The sequence below is a fragment of the Panthera pardus genome, unplaced genomic scaffold (genome assembly GCF_024362965.1).
Source record: "Panthera pardus isolate Hobbes unplaced genomic scaffold, ASM2436296v1 HiC_scaffold_22, whole genome shotgun sequence".
NCBI lineage: Eukaryota > Metazoa > Chordata > Mammalia > Carnivora > Felidae > Panthera > Panthera pardus.
In genome coordinates, this window is record NW_026526788.1 from 63,836,766 (window position 1) to 63,854,770 (window position 18,005).

At 44.3% G+C, this 18,005-nt stretch overlaps 1 long non-coding RNA gene across 1 annotated transcript; it reads right to left on the reverse strand.

The window, feature by feature from the left end:
* Window positions 1-5,501: 5,501 nt before the first annotated feature.
* Window positions 5,502-17,205, reverse strand: LOC109273016 (uncharacterized). Its single transcript, XR_002082705.2, has 4 exons — window positions 16,908-17,205; window positions 7,506-7,638; window positions 7,317-7,403; window positions 5,502-5,577 (listed from the first exon to the last, which is right to left on the reverse strand). It is a non-coding gene; the product is annotated as an uncharacterized LOC109273016 (long non-coding RNA).
* Window positions 17,206-18,005: the final 800 nt, after the last annotated feature.

The window sequence follows — 18,005 nt, forward strand, 5'->3', positions numbered from 1 at the left end:
CTTAAATCTGAGTTCTCCTTTGTACGTCTGATACCATCACTGTGGTTAAAATTCTCACAGCTTCTTAGCTGGAAAGCTTAACTGAGCTCTGGTTTCCTGTCTCCTATTTGAATCTATCCAATGTTCCACGGCTGTACTTCCAGGCACTCGGTCTTGCCTAAGCTCAAAACCTCCTATGTTTACTTTGCAAAGGCAGTGGGCCCAAGTTAAACAGTTTGTGGACAGGCTTAGTAATGCACTAGCATGACACTGACAGGCTTGCCCCCACCTCTTTTGCCCTATTTTCAAGCGTTAGCATTTTTGTGCCCTTAACATCAGTACAGAATGTATGATGCAAATACATCTATGATTGTCTTTTAGAGCTATGTTGCACTAGACAAATCAAAAAAAAAAAAAAAAAAAGATACTTTCTTAAAGGTTAGATAATGGTTTCATATCATTTATGGAACAATAACAATTCCTATACAGTCCTCACCCTTTGTCAGACACTGCTCTAAGAGCTCTACTCTATTAACTCATTTAATCATTACAACAACTCTATGAAATGAGTAGAAGGAAGGAACGATACAATTCCCTCCCCCCACCGTCAGATTCATTGTTCTAAATCACAGCTCAAAACATAGCATCACCTCTACAATCCTCAAATATTTCTCTGTTGATTTATAATAGGTTCCACTATGTAACCTGGAAATCTGATTCCTGCACGTTGTGACTCTAAGCTGCAGTAACACTTTCTGTTCCACTAGCACAAGGGCGAATGAAGCCTTCCTCCCTAAACACATCTCCTGCTTCCCCACTTCCCCATCTTTGTCCAACTTCCGTCCACTACTCCTAGACCTGCAAGGTGAAATTACACCCAGCCTTCAGGCACCACGTCTTACTACCAGCTGTTTTCCTGAAGACTTTTTTTTTAATGCTTTTTTGGGAGGGGGGAGGGGCGGGGGACAGAGGATCCAAAGCAGGCTCTGTGATGACAGTAGACAGCCCGATTTGGGGCTCAAACTCATGAACTGTGAGGTCATAACCTGAGCCAAAATGGGATGCTCAACTGAGTGAGCTACCCAGGGGCCCCATTTTCTGAAGATTTTAATTAACACACTTGAATGTGATTCTCCCTCCCTAATACCTAGTATATCGCAGCAAATCTTTTAGCAAGGACCAGTTTACCACGTTCTGAAATAAATTCCTGAAATGTAGCAGTTTATGAATATACATATTTTTCTCCACTGTGGTGGAAATTCAGTGAAGACAAGTCCGTGTCATTTTTATCTTTGTCTTTCCCCACAGGAGAATGAAATAAGTTGATGAATAGAAATGATTAGAACAGCACTTACTATATGGTAAATGCGCAATAAAGTATTATTTGCTAGGGAAACTACTGAATTTTCCTGAGAAATTCAGCAGCACCATGGTCCCTTTGTCACCAGGTAGACCCCAAGACCTGACCTTTACTGCCCACATGCTCATACTGACTACCCTTTGCCCCAGGAGTTTCGTTAAGCATTTCTTTCCAGCTTATCTCTTAACTCAGGCAAAAGGAAAGCAAAACTGCCCCTCGAGGGGATATCAAGTGCCCTGACAAGACCTCCAGCCAGGCCAGACCATCCAGACCACTGGGAGCTTACGGTCTAGGTCACTCCACGGTCCATCTGCAGGGGCGCGAGTCTGCAGGGGCGCGAGTCTGCAGGGGCGCGAGTCTGCAGGGGCGCGAGTCTGCAGGGGCGGGAGTCAGGGCCTAAGCTCAGCCTCCTTTGCATAACATACAGCGTGTGTAGGCATGTTTCCTCAAGGCGCATGCGCCACCTTTTTTGCTCAGTCACAGTATCAGATGACAAGGCTTTCCTGTCTAAATCTTCACCCTAACCCTGAACAGAAGGAACCCCCCCTTCACCCTTTCTCGGAGTCACAGCTTTGGAAGCCATCCCCTGTGGTCTCCTGTGTGCTGCAAATAAAGTTTTCTTTGTGCGACAACTCCACCTGGAACAGTTTCTGACGCACCAAGGAGCGAACCGAACTCTCCTTGGTTCGGTTACACCCTGACGTCCTAGCCTTATTCCTATTTTAGAAGTGAAGACGCTGTGCCTCACATATGCTGAATGGCATTCTCATTTTTATGCAGCAAATCATGGCAGTGTAAGCAAGGTTTCGAACCCAGATACTTTTTTACTTTAAAGCTGTCACCAGCTAGACCCCAAGACCTGACCTTTACTACTCACCTGTTTATACTCGCTGACATTTGTCTCACATTTTTCCTTAAGCTTTTCTGTCCAGCTTATCTCTTAACTCAGGCAAAGGACCCTGTGGGGGTAACACCCCATGAAGGAAACCGAAACTACCCCTCAAGCAATAATGACTGCTCACAGGAAGACCAGTTTGAACATAACCCCAGACTCACACCTGCACAGATGGACCCTGGAGTGACCTCTGGAATAAACTGCCTTTACCTCATTGTGATACTAAAATCTCCGCCCAAGGAGGAGCACAAACCTCATTTACATAACAGACAATGTGTGTGTTAGGCACATTTCCTAAAGACGCCTGGCCTTCTGCCCACCTCTACAAACAAGGACAAGGCTCTCCTTTCTAAATATTCACCTTAAGTCTAAATAAAAGGAACTCATTCACCCTTGCTCTCCGAGTTACAGCTTTGGAAATGATTCCCTGTGATCTCTTTATTTGCTGCAAATAAAGTTCACTTTGTGCAACAGCTCACCTAGTGCATCTGTGACTTGCCAAGGAGTCAGGTCACGTTGGTTCGGTTACAAAGCTAATGCTCTCTTTAGTATATTCTGCTGTCTGTCAGCACATCATGATGGATGCCCATTTATTAAATTAATCACTGATTCTGAGGTGAAAATTAGTATTGAATCCAAATCCTTAATCTCAGACCACGTACATTTTAATATTGTTCGTGTTAAAAAGAAAAGCATGGGTCCAAAATGAGTCATTTAGGCCAAATCACCAAACCGGGGCTTAGTACTTAACCTACTCAATAGTTCAACCTCCCCCAGAAAGGCTTGTTCAAGAATTTCCTCATCCACACCAAAGAGGCAGTTTGTCACAGGGGTCCTCTCCAATACCCACCTCAACAGATGAGGTCATCTGCAAGGTAAGAGCCCTGCTCTTTTCCCCCTAAGGGAAAGCAACCCTGTCGGAAACAATCCTTTCTTTTCTCTGGTTAATTATTTCCTTGCCCCACCCTCTTTCCTATAAAAACCTCGCATTTTGTACAATTCCTTGGTGCCTCCCTCTGCTTGACAGATGGGATGCTCTTGATTAATGAAATCAATTAATAAAGCCAATTAGATTTTTAAAATCTACTCAGCTGAATTTTAACACTGCCTTTGGTTATTGAAAGAATTATGGAACCTAATAACAATGTGTGTGTGCATGGGAGGAGGCCCCATACCAAGCGATTTTCTGACAAAAGCTGGGGGTCCTACAATTCAATTCAATGCTGATACTCTTCGCCCAGAGGCAGCATCAGATTGTATGGGTTATGTGCTCAGCCCCACAAGACCTCCCCTCCCTTCCCACTTTAAATGCCAGTCACAGTCTCAGGTCCTTACCTATGCTTCTGACCCACCAGCTATAGACTGAGGGTCCAACGACCCCTTCCTTGGGGTTGATTAATTTGCTAGAGGGACAGAACTCAGAAGAACATTTTATTTACTAGATCATGGTTTCTTATAAAAGGATGTAAATCAGAAACAGCCAGATGGGAGAGAAGCCTCAGGCTATATGTGGAGAAAAGGCACAGAGCTTCCAGGGGTCCAAGCATGGCACCCCCCAGATCTCATTTTCATGAATCCAGAAGCTCTCCAAACCCCATCCCTTTGGGATTTTATGGAGGCTTCATTACATAGGCACAAGTGATTAAATGTAGGCCATTGGCGACTGATTCAACCTCCAGGCCCTGACTTCTCCCCAGATGTCTGGCATCCTTAGGTACATTCAGAAAGTCACTTCATTTATATAACAAAAAACACCCTCATCATTTAGAAAATTCCAAGTTTCAGGAGCTCTGTGACAGAAATGAGGACAAAGACCAAATATTTCTTATTATAAATCACAATTTCACAGTTGCATAGAGTGTTTTACCAGGATACAGCCATACCCCTTTGTTTACATATTGTTTATGGCTGCTGGATGGCAGTTACTTAGTTATTACAGAATTGTGTGGTTGTGATAGGGCCTAAAATATTTCCCATCTGGGCTTTACAGAAAAAAAAAAAAATGAAAAAGCTGACCTTTGGTCTCCGTCAGTGATTCTCAACTCTGGTGCATATTAGAATCACCTGCCACGGGGTCCTCCTACCTCTAGAGACTCATTACATTACTCTGGGGTGGAAATGTGGGCATTTATGGGTTTTAAAAACCTCTCAGGTGATTCTAATGTGCAGCCACGCATAAGAATCAATGACTAGGAAATGATTTTACAAGCTGATTGTGATAACAATCAAAACCACTGGAGACAAAATTGAAAAATATGACCAAGTCACAATTCAGAATTTTGTAATATGCCTGGTTGGTAAAGATACTGGTATGATTTACTCAGTGATTGCATGGCACTCACAATGTATAAGCACTAATTTTGTGGCTCTGATGATAAAGCCACTGGAAAGCAAAGAGAGGAGCCCCGTAATAAAGTCTGGGATGAGTCTGACACCTACTTGATTTCCCTAAACAAAACTACATTTTATTCCAGAGGATCAGACAAAAGGCAGTTAATTAGAAGATCATTTGTGCCTTGATTAGAAGCCTCACTCTGTGAACAGTACAGAATGCCACTTGTATTAAACACAATTGAAACAAAAGGAACACAACCACAGTACGCTTGTGTTGTCAATTATCTACCTAATCGGCTTATAATTGTAGCTGCTGCTGTCATATGTATCTCATAATAAAGAATAATTCTTTATAAAGAATAGCCCCCCTCCACACACGCATGTAACCTCCAGTTCACATTTATGTAGAAAGGCTTATAAATCATTCAATCACAATTTTTTGGCTGTATGTGTGGTGTGGGGGGGGGGGGGGCGTGTGTGTGTGTGGGCATGTGTGTGTGTGTGTGTGTGTGTGTGTGTGAGAGAGAGAGAGAGAGAGAGAGAGAGACAGGGAGAGAGGGAGGAAAGAGAGAGACAGAGAGAGAGGGAGGAGAGAGAACAACCTAAGCACTACTAAGATTAAATTCTGTAGCTTGTGCCCTTCTAATTTAATAGAAATGTGGCTGTTATTGTGAACTACAAAAAGAGATCCAAAGAGGAATCAGTGTGTGAAGAGAATTTCTCTAGAGTTTTCATACTCACCCATCTCATGAAAGATGCTTTCATGCAATACTTCCTACAGAGTTTGAGGAGCTCCTACAGACGTAAACTAGTCGGAAGGATATTCAGAGTATGACACAACCAGGGTCCGGAATTTACTATCCAGTGTCATTAGAATGAGTTCTGGTAGCCAGAGAGAAATCGTGTCCAAAGCTCCCACTAGGCGCTACTCACTGTGAAATTATCTGCCGTCTTGCCGTCACTGAGCCTGTGCCCCTAAGATCCTCACAGAGAGTTGAATCCTTTGCCACTGAAAGAGAAGGGATGATAACGGACACGATAATATTTACAGAAATCATTTCCTTCCCCTTCACTCTTGCCAACCTGTATACAAGGAACTTCTATTGCTCGGAGAGAATGGGGAAAAAGAATCTACCCCTCTTCTCTCTCTCCCCGTTGGCAGAGGGATCATGTATTTGATTGGTGAGACCACTAAAGTTACTACTGCCAATTGTCCTTACTTCTCTCTCAGGCAGGGCTAATATGGTAAATGCTGATTGTGCTGCTTGAATCTCGGGATCTTGCCCTTTCTACGCTTGATAAGGTGGGGGGTTGTCTGTCACCTTCCAGCCAGGTGAGTGCGTGCTCTGCAAATGCAGCCTGCCATCCCACCTGCTTTTTAGGTTTAGAGAGGAGAAAGGATCTGTTAGGAAACCTAAATTCATGTTTCTGCTATGTTGTTGTTGTTGTTGCTGTTTTAATGTTTATTTACTTTTGAGAGGAAGATGGAGACAGAGCACAAGAAGCAGAGGGGCAGAGAGAGAGAGAGAGGGAGACACAGAATCCGAACCAGGCTCCAGGCTCCAGGCTCCCAGCTGTCAGCACAGAGCCCGACGTGGGGCTCAGACTCACAAACTGAGAGACTGTGACCTGAACTGAAGTCAGATGCTCAACCAATTGAGCCACCCGGGTGCCCCGTCCTTCTAGTTTTTTAATCAAAATAGGCAGAAATAAAGCTGGCCCACTGATTCAGAATGTGGAGGGGAAAGGCATGTGATGAACTAGTAGCTTCAAATTCACAACAATACTCTTTGACGTATTTATAACTATTCTTCCTATGATTCGGAGCACAGACTCTTCATACTAACCCGATGAGGTCACTGAAATAGGTATTTGTTTCAGATCACTTTTGAACCCTTCTGGCTATCCCTTCTTATTGTGTTTATTCATCTGCTAAAGGATCTACTGCAATTTATTCCTCTCTCTGTCCATCCTTCCACCACACCTCCAACAAATTTGTTTCTTTCTTTTTTTAATGTTTATTTATTTATTTTGAGAGATAGAGCAAGCAACAGAGAGCACACTAGCAGGGGGAGGGGCGGAGAGAAAGGGAAAGAGAGAATCCCAGGCAGGCTCAATGCCATCAGTGCAGAGACTGATGCGGGGATTGATCCCATGAACTGATAGATCATGACCCGAGTGGAGATTAAGAGTCAGACACTTAACCAACTGAGCCCCCCAGATGCCCAGCATTTATTTATTTTTGACAACACCCATTGTCCCAAACGTTGGTGTTCCTTCTCCAACAAACTCTACCAAGCAGACTGGTTATTCCTCCTAAGAAGATTTTTCAGTCCCTTAAATAAGCATAAGGAGTCACAAATTGCTGGTAAGAATACACTTAGGTGTAGAGAGGGGAAGAGAGTGAGATTGTCAGTTTCATTCTCTAAATAAGAATTTTTGACCCCTACCATGTGCTAGAGCACTGGAGATACTAATGCAAAACACCTGTGGTCTCTACTTTCAGAGGGATCATATTCTATTGGCTAATTTAGTGGTACAGGGGAGCCTGGTTGGTTCAGTGGGTTAAGCATCAGGCTCTGGCTTCCAGCTCATGATCTGTGGTTAATGAGTTTGAGCCCCACGCTCACAGTGAAGAGCCTGTTGGGATCCCCACTCTCTCTCCCTTTCTCTCTGCCCCTCCCCCACTCGCACTCTCACTCTTTTTCAAAATAAATAAATAAACTATGAAGTTTAGTGGTACATTACCTTGGCCAACCACTGGATCCTCTACAGGCCCCATTTTGTGCCTTTGTTGCCCCATGACTGTGCTGCCCCAGGACAGTACATGTGGTACTGTGGAAAGAAAGAAATGCTGATAATAACACAGCTACAGAAAAGAAAGGCAAGGGCAAAAGCCATTTGGGGAACCATCAACAGGAGTTCTATTTCTTGTACCTTTTCTTCTTTGCCTCATTCTAAGTAAGGACATGAAGGGGATTTTGTGAAATCTGTTCCCCTTCTTCCCCAAATCACAGAACCAGAAAAGTAGCCATCAGATAGAACAAAGCAGCTCTCATCCTCATGGCAACTAAGGATAAAGACAGAAAGAAAAAAAAAAATTACAACCTCAAGTAGAAATAGGGTACTATCATTTAATAAACTTTTATTTATTTATGCTTTTAATTTTAATGTTTTTATTTATTTTTGAAGGAGAGAGAGACAGAGACAGAGCATGAGCAGGGGAGGAGCAGAGAGAGAGGGAGACACAGAATTTGAAGCAGGCTCCAGACTCTAAGCTGTCAGCACAGAGCCCAACAGGGGGCTCGAACCCACAAACTGTGAGATCATGACCTGAGCCAAAGCAGGACGCTCAACCGACTGAGCCACCCAGGTGCCCCCATTTAGTAAACTTTTAAAAGCAAAAATTATTTCTCTATTCAACTGTCTTCTGGAAGAATTACCTAAAAATTAAAAAGTAAATAAATAATGAATATGAACAAGACTGAATGTAGTAAATAGCCAGAATTGTTTCAAATTACTGCTGAACATTTTTGTAGAGATGGCCCTGAAGCATCAAAGACTCTTAATGATGCAGCAATCAAATAAATGCAATTTGCACAACACTCTACATTATTATTATTTCAGTAATGAGGAGCACTTCTCAGAGATTGGTTCTACATTAACATACTGGAAGGCAGATGGCCATCATAATTTTAAGAACATCATGAGTTAATCTTGGCCTTGGCTTCCTTCAAACATTACAAATCATGCAACTTTAAAATCTGTCAGTTTGAGTGCAAATTGTATCTTTTATGTTCTTTTTTTTTTTTTTAATAAGCTCTAAAATTTTCTTCTTGAGAGGATTCATCAGTCTCTCATGGATTGTGGAGAGAGCAGGGAATCTTGAAGAAGTCAGCTCAGTCTGGATAATTGCAACAAACATTGTAATCTTTACTAACTGACTCATAAACGTTAATCTGATTTTTGAAATGAACTAGAAGACAGCCATCAAATTAGGTAGGTCCACAGTTGGTTGGCATGTTAACAATATATTAGTGCAATTTTTTAAATTTCTGGTGGTTGTTTCCTTTTACATATGTTTCCTTCTATAACTTTGATCATGACATTCTCCTTACGGTTTTTAAAAATCAAGTCTGAAATCACCAATGGTCCTCCTCTAAGAGCACACAAAAAGGTAGAAACATCTGTTTTGAAATACTAATGCTGCTGTTTCTCAGCTGAATGTCTTTGGAAAAGTTATATAGCTTCTCTGAAGATTTCTTGTCTGTAAAATAGGAATAATAGTACCTACCTTCAAGGTTAGCATCAAGAATAAAGAAATTTTACAATATTCTCACTTCTGCAAGGCAACCCACATGAACCTAATCTCCACATATATTCATTCATTCATATAGTCAACATTTTCCCAATTATTCTGCTCTGATATATGTATCAGTTCTCATGCAAAAAAAAAAATATAATTTTGCTCAAAGGTATTTGAACCCTGAGAAAAATGCTAAAAACCAAATTATTCATGGTTCTCCTGCTGAGTTCAGGTTTTAGACTTGAGATGTGAGTTTTGGCACTGGCGTGGGAATGGTTAATGGCTGCCAACAAATGCTGCTGGCCTCTAAATATATTATCGTTTGCCCGTGTGAATTATCTCCTCATGTTTTCTGAGAGAACAGTGCTTACCTGAAATGCTGCAGTATCATAAAATCATTCTTCAATAATACATGCTGGGTGAAGGGGGGATATATCAGTCAGACAAGATTCTCAGGCCACAAGATTTAAGTAATCAAGTCAAGTAATCAATGGGTTTTATAGCTCATAATGGACAAATTCATCTTTCACTTAAATAACCTGAGTAGCTAAAAGCTTTTGGTAATTTTCTCATTATAAAATTCAGTTGTTTAAAGACAAACTGTTTTTCTAAAATCGACCAGGCATATTCTGTAAATCACAGTTCTGGCACCTTGCTCTTACAACCCCCTATAAATACCTTCCTTTCTGAAGTAGATTTCGGATTCATAGAATATTCATTTGTGTGCCTGGACACTCCATCAAACAAAAAAAAATTCTGCATGATTAAACAGAATATATTATTCTGCCTCTGTATTTGCATAATAAATCAGACCTACACTGTGGGTCACTGAGTGCTAGTTACAGCATCTAACAAGTTGTACCTTCAACCTAGCTCTCAATTTTTAAATGAAAATAATTTTAAAGGAATACAAAGTTTCCATAATTATTGAATTGCAAATGGGTATTCAAGAATATGTGAGCTATTTTAATATGAACATTGCAGCTATGTGATGCCAAAGCAAATAATTCTGTCCATTGTACAGATCAGGTTTTGACCTATCATACAATGGCTCATACACCTACTTTTGCGATTGAATACTGTGTCAGGGTATCATAGATATAAAATTCTTTCATAGTCCAGGCTCAAGTATCAACAATGGGATGTCTTTGCTTATATCACTCTGTGTTCTCCCTATTGCCTGTTTAGGTAAAAAGATATTAACCATAATATCCTCAATGGAGGGATATACAAAGATAACTGGACTCAAGTCATAAAACATCCAACCATTAAATGTTTAAATTGTTAAAATATTAAAATTGAAAGTAACAATGATCCAAAACAGATCCTTGGGGTCCCCCGGGTGGCTCAATAGGTTAAGCAGCTGACTCTTGATCTCGGGCTCACATCATGATCTCATGATTGGTGGGATAGAGCCCTGCATTGGTTGGGCTCTGCACTGACAAGTGGAGCCTGCTTGGGATTTTTGCTTTCCCTCTCTGCTCTTAATCTGCTTACATGCATTTGCACTCTCTCTCAAAATAAACATTAAAACAAAACAAAACAGATTCTCATTCTGTTCATAATTAGCTATATAAATGCCTTATATATGAAAAAATGTTATTCAGAGTCTCTGTGATGATATGACAATTGAATTTTTATTTGTGTTTTTTTTTTTACATGTGGATACTTGTAAACAATGGAAAAATATATTGAATGTAAAATACACAAACTAATAACAGTGCACATATATATTAGAGTGGATGTTTCCAAGCAGGAAGCTAAATTATATTCTCTCAATGTTTTAGATTTATCTGATCATGTCTGAAGATGGGTGAGGCAGGCCCTCCAGAAGACTGTTTATATAATGGATCCAGTAACCTTCTGAGAAATATCTTATCTCAAGAGAAAAGAGAGTTGAGCAGTACTAAATTGGTCCAAGAACGATAAATTAATGCCAAAGAGCAAGAGTGGTCTTGAGGAGAGAAGAGTATTGATCATTTATAATCCAATCTTCATGAATTTATGTCTGACAGTTGAGTAGATTGGCTATTTTTTTTTTTTAAATCAGTAAAACAAAAGAACTGTCTTAGTGAACTCTGTAAAAACATAGAGGAAATGAAGTAGTTCTACTTTGTACCTGGGAAACAGAATAAATCAAAAGTAGGGGAATGAACTACCATCTCTCTAGGTCTTATGTATGTGAATATGAAATATGAAAGTTCGTGTGAGCAAAGATATAGACCAGAGAAAGAAGGAAATAACATAGAATATCCATAGCCTCAACAGAAGACAATGGAATAGAGCAGAAACAAACAAACAAACAAAAACAAAAACAAAAAAGGCATATAAGATGCCCCCTGGAGAGTGTGATAACTATTTGGGTTGAACTACATGTTTGTAACTTTTCGCCCTCTGATTTTATCATATATGAACAGTGCAGGAAAAAAGAATAGAAAAGGCACAAATTATAGCAAAAATAATTCACTTTTGACCTTACCAAATCAGGAAGAATTAGAGGAAAATGGAGTTCTTGCAGGTGAACACAACCAACAATAACCACAACAAAATTCTACTACTGTTATTGTGATCTTCTGTTTACTCTTAACTGGGATAATCTTGTTAATTTCCTATGTTCCCATTAGAATACTGTAGTTTCCCTAAGTAAAATACTCCTTGTGTTACAGAACCTGGTCTGGACCACCTGGCAGAAGAACCAAGCAGCACTTGGAGCTCTCGGAAGGCAGGAAGTTTATTTTACTTTGGTGGGCTCAGAAGAGATCACTCTCCAGAGGTCTGAATCCCATAAGCAGAGGGAACAGTTTATAGTCTGTTACTTCTGCATTCACATTAGAGCAGCGAGTGGAGTGGGAAGAAAAGCCTGGAAGGGGAGTCTTTGGTTGGGGGCTGGAATTTTCCTATCAGTCCTGTTGGCCATCTTATAACAGATTTTTCTCTATCATTCCCCTCTTTGATGTCCCTTTAGACAGATCTAGGCTGTATTAGAGGGCATCATCTTCATTTATTATGGGCTCGTCCTTTCCCTTAGTTCCCTGGCTTTGGTTGTGACCATTCCTGACTACTTTACAAAGTAACAGCATTGTTCTCCAAGGAAGATGTTGGTGTCCCCTTTACTGGCAACAAAAGTGCCTGTCTGTTTGGAGGGCAACTCCTGCCAGGGAACTTATTTGACTCTGTAGGGACACTAGGGAGTCGGCCACTCGTTAGTCCCACAGAAGAGCCTATGCCCCTTATGCCAGTCCCTATCCCTGTGGCTATCCCTGCCCCTGGGAGGACAGGTAGCAACACCCCTCATTTAGCCTGGGCCTTAAGGCTGAAGGTTAATCTAAGCACCAACTTTTATCTTGAGAATGATTTAATCTCTTTTTCCTGAAGCTTGAGGCACATACATCAGTGAAAACACTTTCCCAAAATGGCATTAGTAACCTTCTCACTGGCAGGCAAACCAGCAGACCGATAGAGGTTTACACCACATTTAAGCTTTTCAACCCCTCAGATTCTTCCACTGAAGACACCCTGCTCTTACAAATGGGGCCCAGATCAGAGGCAATCAATACCAACAAAACATCCTATCCATAAGAGGAAGGGGAGTGTGAGCAGGAACCTCTCGCTGTTTCCCCAGCTTTCTGGGGCAACCTCTGCCAATCCGATGGCAAGGAGTAAGGACAGTCTATTCATTTCATCGGACCAGTGATTCCTCAAGCTTCTGCCATGGGTAGACCAGCCAGCCTCCAGCGTGTGGCTGGAGCAGGGCTGAGATTGGATTTGGGCAGTCTTTCAATTCTGGGGCTCCTGAGGATTGGCCCTCTTGATTCTGGAGTGGTGGACCCATTGAGTGATACTTGTGACCTTGAGGGCAGTAGGGGTGGTCGGAATAACAGTATGAGGCCCAGTCCACCGGGTTTGAGAGGGTCTTTTTTCCAGTCTTTGACCTAGACCGAGTCCCCTGGTGAGAAGGGGCATACAGGGGATCCTAAAGAGATTGGGGCCCTCTCAATGGTATATCGTTGTGTTCTCTTATTCCCTTATCCCCTATTTGGTGCAGGTTCCCTGGGAGGCTTCCTAGACATGGAGGGGGCCTCCCATATATTAGTTTAAAATGGGAGAAACCTTGAGTTCCTGATGTGTAACGGACACGCAGGAGGGCCAGGGGCAACAGGTTCGGCCATGGGAGGTCTGTTTCCTGACATAACTTGGCTAAGGTTCCCTTGAGTATGCAATTCATCTGCTCTACTTTCCCTGAGCTTTGAGGCTGGTTTGTATAATGTCAGCCAGGAACATAGGCCTGTTATCCCTGTGGATTGTGGCTGGCAAGCAGAACCGGGGACAAGGGACAATTTCTTCTTTGAAGTCCTGGTGGGGGTCTCAGTGCAGATAAGGGAGGGAGCTATGTCTACCTCCTTATTAGCTGCTATCTTGGCTGCTTTGTCTGCTAGACAATTTCCTCATGCTATAGGGTCGTCCCGCTCCTGGTGCCCTTTGCAGCGTAGAACTGTAACTTCTTTTGGACACCAGAAGGCCTCGAGGAGCATTAGTATTTTCTCCTTGTTCCTGTTGGTCTCTACCGCGGTGAGGAGGCCCCTCTCTTTGTGGATTGCCCCACGTATGTGTATGGTAGCAAAGGCGTACCGGGAGTTGTTGACGAGCTTGTCTTTACTAGAGCTGAGTGCTCGGATGAAGACATGTCCCTGCATACCGTCACTTGAATGCCCTCTGTGATGAAACTGCTACCATCACTGAATAAAGTGAGGTCTGGGTTCTGTAGGGCCTGGTCAAGCAGTTCTGGGCAGCTTGTGAATACCTTATCTGTCACCGCAGAGCAGTCATGATCTGATGTCCTTCAGAAGGTAGGAAAGTTGCAGGGGTTCAGTGTCCATACTGTTTTAAGAGTGACCCGTGGATTCTCACAGAGGATTCCTGGTACTGTTAGCCAAGAGTTAGAGAGGCATGAGAGACACAACAGCATGAGGAACCTTGACATTTAGTTCTTGTCAGGGTGAGTTTATCTGCCTCCTTAATGAGCAGAACTGTGGGTGCTAGCTAGTGCCCTAAGGCACAGTGGCCATCCTGCCACCATCGGGTCCAGCCTCTACAACAGGTATGCTGTTGCCATGGCCAAGGGCCAACAGTCTGTGTGAGAACCCTGAGGATGACGTTTGCCTTCTCATGCACAGAGATTAAAAGGCTTTTTTATATTTGGCAGGCCAAGGGCTGGTGTCTGCCCCAAGGCGGACTTTATCTCTAGGAATGTGGCTTCAGCCTCCTCTTTCCAGACAGGGGGTTCTCGATCCGGCCCTACCAAGAGATTATAGAGGGGTATTGCCACTGCTGAGAATCTGGGAATCTGGATTCGGCAGAATCCCACAGCCCCTAGGAATTTTCGTAGCCCCTTCTTAGTTTGGCGCTGGGGTAGGGAGGTCTCTGGCCCTAGAGCTCATTTTCCTTGGGTAAGGAGGAAGCCTAAGTATCGGACTTGCTCTTGGCAGATCTGTGCCTTTTTTCATGAGACCCGATACTCTGAGTCTGACAGGAGTTGGTGGAGGGCCCTTCTGCCCTCCCTCTGCACAATTCTCTCAGGTATTGCTGGCAAGGAGGAGGTCATGCACATACTGGAGAAGGGTGCAGTGTGTGGCCTCCCTTGGAAAGCCAGCAGTCTCCAGCCAGTGCCTCCCCAAAAAGGGTGAGGTGAGTTTTAAAACCCCTGTGGGAGGCACGTCCAACTCAGTTGCATCTGATGCCCTGTGTCTGGTTCAGTCCATTCAAAGGCAAACAAGGGTTGGATCCGTGGGGGGAGGGGGGCGCCAAGAGAAGGCAGAAGAAGGCATCCTTTAAGTCTAGGCAGGTAAACCATCTGGAAGAGCCTGGGATCTGGGTGAGGAGGGTGTACAGGTTCGGGACCACCAGGTGCAAGGAGCTTGAACTGGTCGGTACTTTCCTACCGGCTTCTTTACTGGCAAAAGCAGCGTGTTCCAGGGTGATTGGCACTCAACCAGCATGCCTGCTTCTTTGAGTCTGGTCAGGTGTTCTTGGACGCCTGCCCTTGTCTCTTGTGGGAGGGGGTATTGCCGCTGTCTCTGCGGTTGAGCCCCTGGGATTAACTCTACAATGACTGGGGCCTGGTTGCGGGCAAGTCCGGTGGGGGTGGGGAGGGTTGTCCTCGGCCCATACAGTGGGAAAGGCAGTCCTGAATTCGGGCGGGCCGCTTGGTTGGGCTTGGGTGCAGAATAGCCTCCCTTTGGGTCCAATTGGAGGCTGGTGCGTCCCATTGGCTCAAAGGTTATTTGGGCCCCCAGTTTTGAGAGTATATCCTGGCCGAGGAGAGGGATAGAGCACTCAGGTAGGTAGAGGAATTTATGCCGTACCGTGTGGCCCCCAAATTCACATAAAAGTCATAGTTTGGCCCCCTACTTTTATTTTGACATGGGTTCATGGGGGCCAAGAAGTAGTGAGCCTGGTCCCCCTCAATATGAATCTATTCCTGCTAGGCCTATGAGGTCTTTTTTGCAGGGTTCTTGTGCATATCAGCTGGGTTTCTGGGACTTTCCCCAGTTGGAATATTTATTCTTTTAATGTCCTTTCTCCTTGTAGTAGGAGATCCCTTGCTAAAGAGGTTTGGGGCCTCCCCATATTTGACGGCTGGACCTTCCCTGTCCTTTTGTCGTGTCTCTCTTCTGCCTTGGATCAAACAGGGTATAAGCCTCGCAGAGACCCTCAAAATAATCCCCGGGATTCCCCTTGCTGCAGGGCATATTCATGGGCTTCTTAGCCCCTGCTCAGATGCCCTGGAGGACAGCCTCTTGGTACCAGCAGGTGTGGACCAGCATCTGGAGGATGCCTGAATCAGGCTGAGGGCAGAATGTGGCCACTGATCTGGGGGGGAGAGAGGATCTGCTGAGTCCGGAGGTGGTGGGGAGACTGAAGGTGGAGGAGTATTAAGATACCGGGGGGTTCATATAGCGGGGTAAGACTGGTTCTTCCTCTGGATCACCAGCAAGAATTTGTGGAGGTCAGGACTTCCGTTGACCTTCCTTGGGCCACTTTGTCCAGGCGACTAAGACACTAGCGTGTCCCTGTTTGTTGCAGGTAAGTCGCACCCAAGGGGGAAGGGTTTGTGCAATCTCTAACCAGGAGTCGATATAAGGGAACTGATCAGGATAACCTGGGTCTCTGTCAACAACATGCCAGATGCGGTGCACCATTGGGATACCTAAGGTTCCCTCCGAAGGCCATCCTACACCAAAAGTAGGCCATTCCAACTTTTTTTTTTTTTTTTTTTTTTTATTTTATTTTTGGGACAGAGAGAGACAGAGCATGAACGGGGGAGGGGCAGAGAGAGAGGGAGACACAGAATCGGAAACAGGCTCCAGGCTCCGAGCCATCAGCCCAGAGCCTGACGCGGGGCGGCTGGAACTCACAGACCGCGAGATCGTGACCTGGCTGAAGTCGGACGCTTAACCGACTGCGCCACCCAGGCGCCCCAAAAGTAGGCCATTCCAACTCGCATAGGGTCCTTACTTGCCGGGTGTCATCTTAATTCCATAGTCTCCCAAAAACCCCTTCTTTGCTCTGTCCTGACCCTGCAATGTTCCGTGGGATGGAGTCAAAAGGACAGACAGACCGGTAGGGGTGACCCCTCTAATGAGGAGACCAGTCAGATGCCCGTCTGTTCGTGTCCCAAAGGAACCTAGATGACACTTAGCCATAGCGGTCTCAGCTTTGTGACTTACCTACCACCGGAAACTATTCCGATGCCGCCATAGACTGTATGCCATTCACCACAGAATCACAGACAGGCCCACTCAGACTCCATGGGCTTCTGGGGACCTTAAGGGTGCCCGCCCATGGAGCTACAGAATCGAACCTGGCAGGCAAGCCAGACCCAGTTGCATATTCACTCACATACACACCAGAGGTTATGACATTCCCTCCCACGGAATTTCTACCTGTGAGACCTCTCAAGTCTCCAGGGAGTGATCAGGTCCCCCTTCCGCCCCTATGGGTGGGCCAGACTGAACTGGGGCCCCAGGCCTTACCTGTATCCGACGTCAGGTCCAGATCCTCCACGGCCAAGTCTCCTCCAGTCCAGTGGGAATGGCAGACAGACTGGGGCCGGCCTGAGGCCCCCGAAAGGGAGACTGCCAAAATTCAGGCAGGGCGCGCCTTCTCCGTTGCGATTCGTCGTTCCGTCACCGCGTCGCCCTTTTCCCCAAACCGGTGGCAACAATGGGCCAGCACGGTTTCCCGGTCAGGAAACCAAATGTTACGGAACCTGGTCTGGATCACCTGGCAGAAGAGCCAAGCGGCACTTGGAGATCTTGGAAGGCAAGATTATTTCACACTGGCAGGTCAGAGGAGATCACTCTCCAGAGGTCTGAGCCCAGGCATAAGCAGAGGGATCAATTTATAGTCCGTCACTTCCGCATTCCGTATTAGTAGTCATTTGGCGCATGCGGGGAGCGGGATGGGAAGAAGAACCCGGAAGGGGAGTCTTCGAGTGGGGACTGGAATTCCCCTGTCAGTCCTGCTGGCCATCTTGTAACAGATTTTTCCCTATCAATTGTACTCACTGACTCATTCCTTGAATAAACCATTTTGCACGAATTACTTAGAAGTCAGCTTTTCCTGTCATGTCTATATTTGCAAATATAGGCAATGGCATCCCTAGAAGCATGGGTCATGAAACCAACACAGTATCTAGATAGTCGCATATATTTGTTCTTCTCTTTGTTGCGTGCTGATGATCTGGGCTTACTTTTTTCCCCCCCTTGATTTTTTTTTCTTTTTTTTTTTTTTCTTTTTAATACATACTACAGCAGTCTACCTCCTCCGGAAGAAATCAACACAATGATGAATACTGACCCTTGGGGCATAATTTCATGTCATTAGCACAGTGAAACCAATGGCAGTAGCAAAATGATGCATTTTTTTAAGGCTCTCTGCTCCGTCCCATTTCTGTGGTTTTTAATATGCTATTAAAAGTCAAGGTTTGTCATTTTCTCAGAAAACTGAATGTCTGGGACGATATTGCTTTCATTTATTAATGCTTCAACAAATGTTCATGTCCACAATGTCATCAGACAGAACCCTAAAGATTGCACCATGACAATATAACACAACTGAGTTGCGGGTTG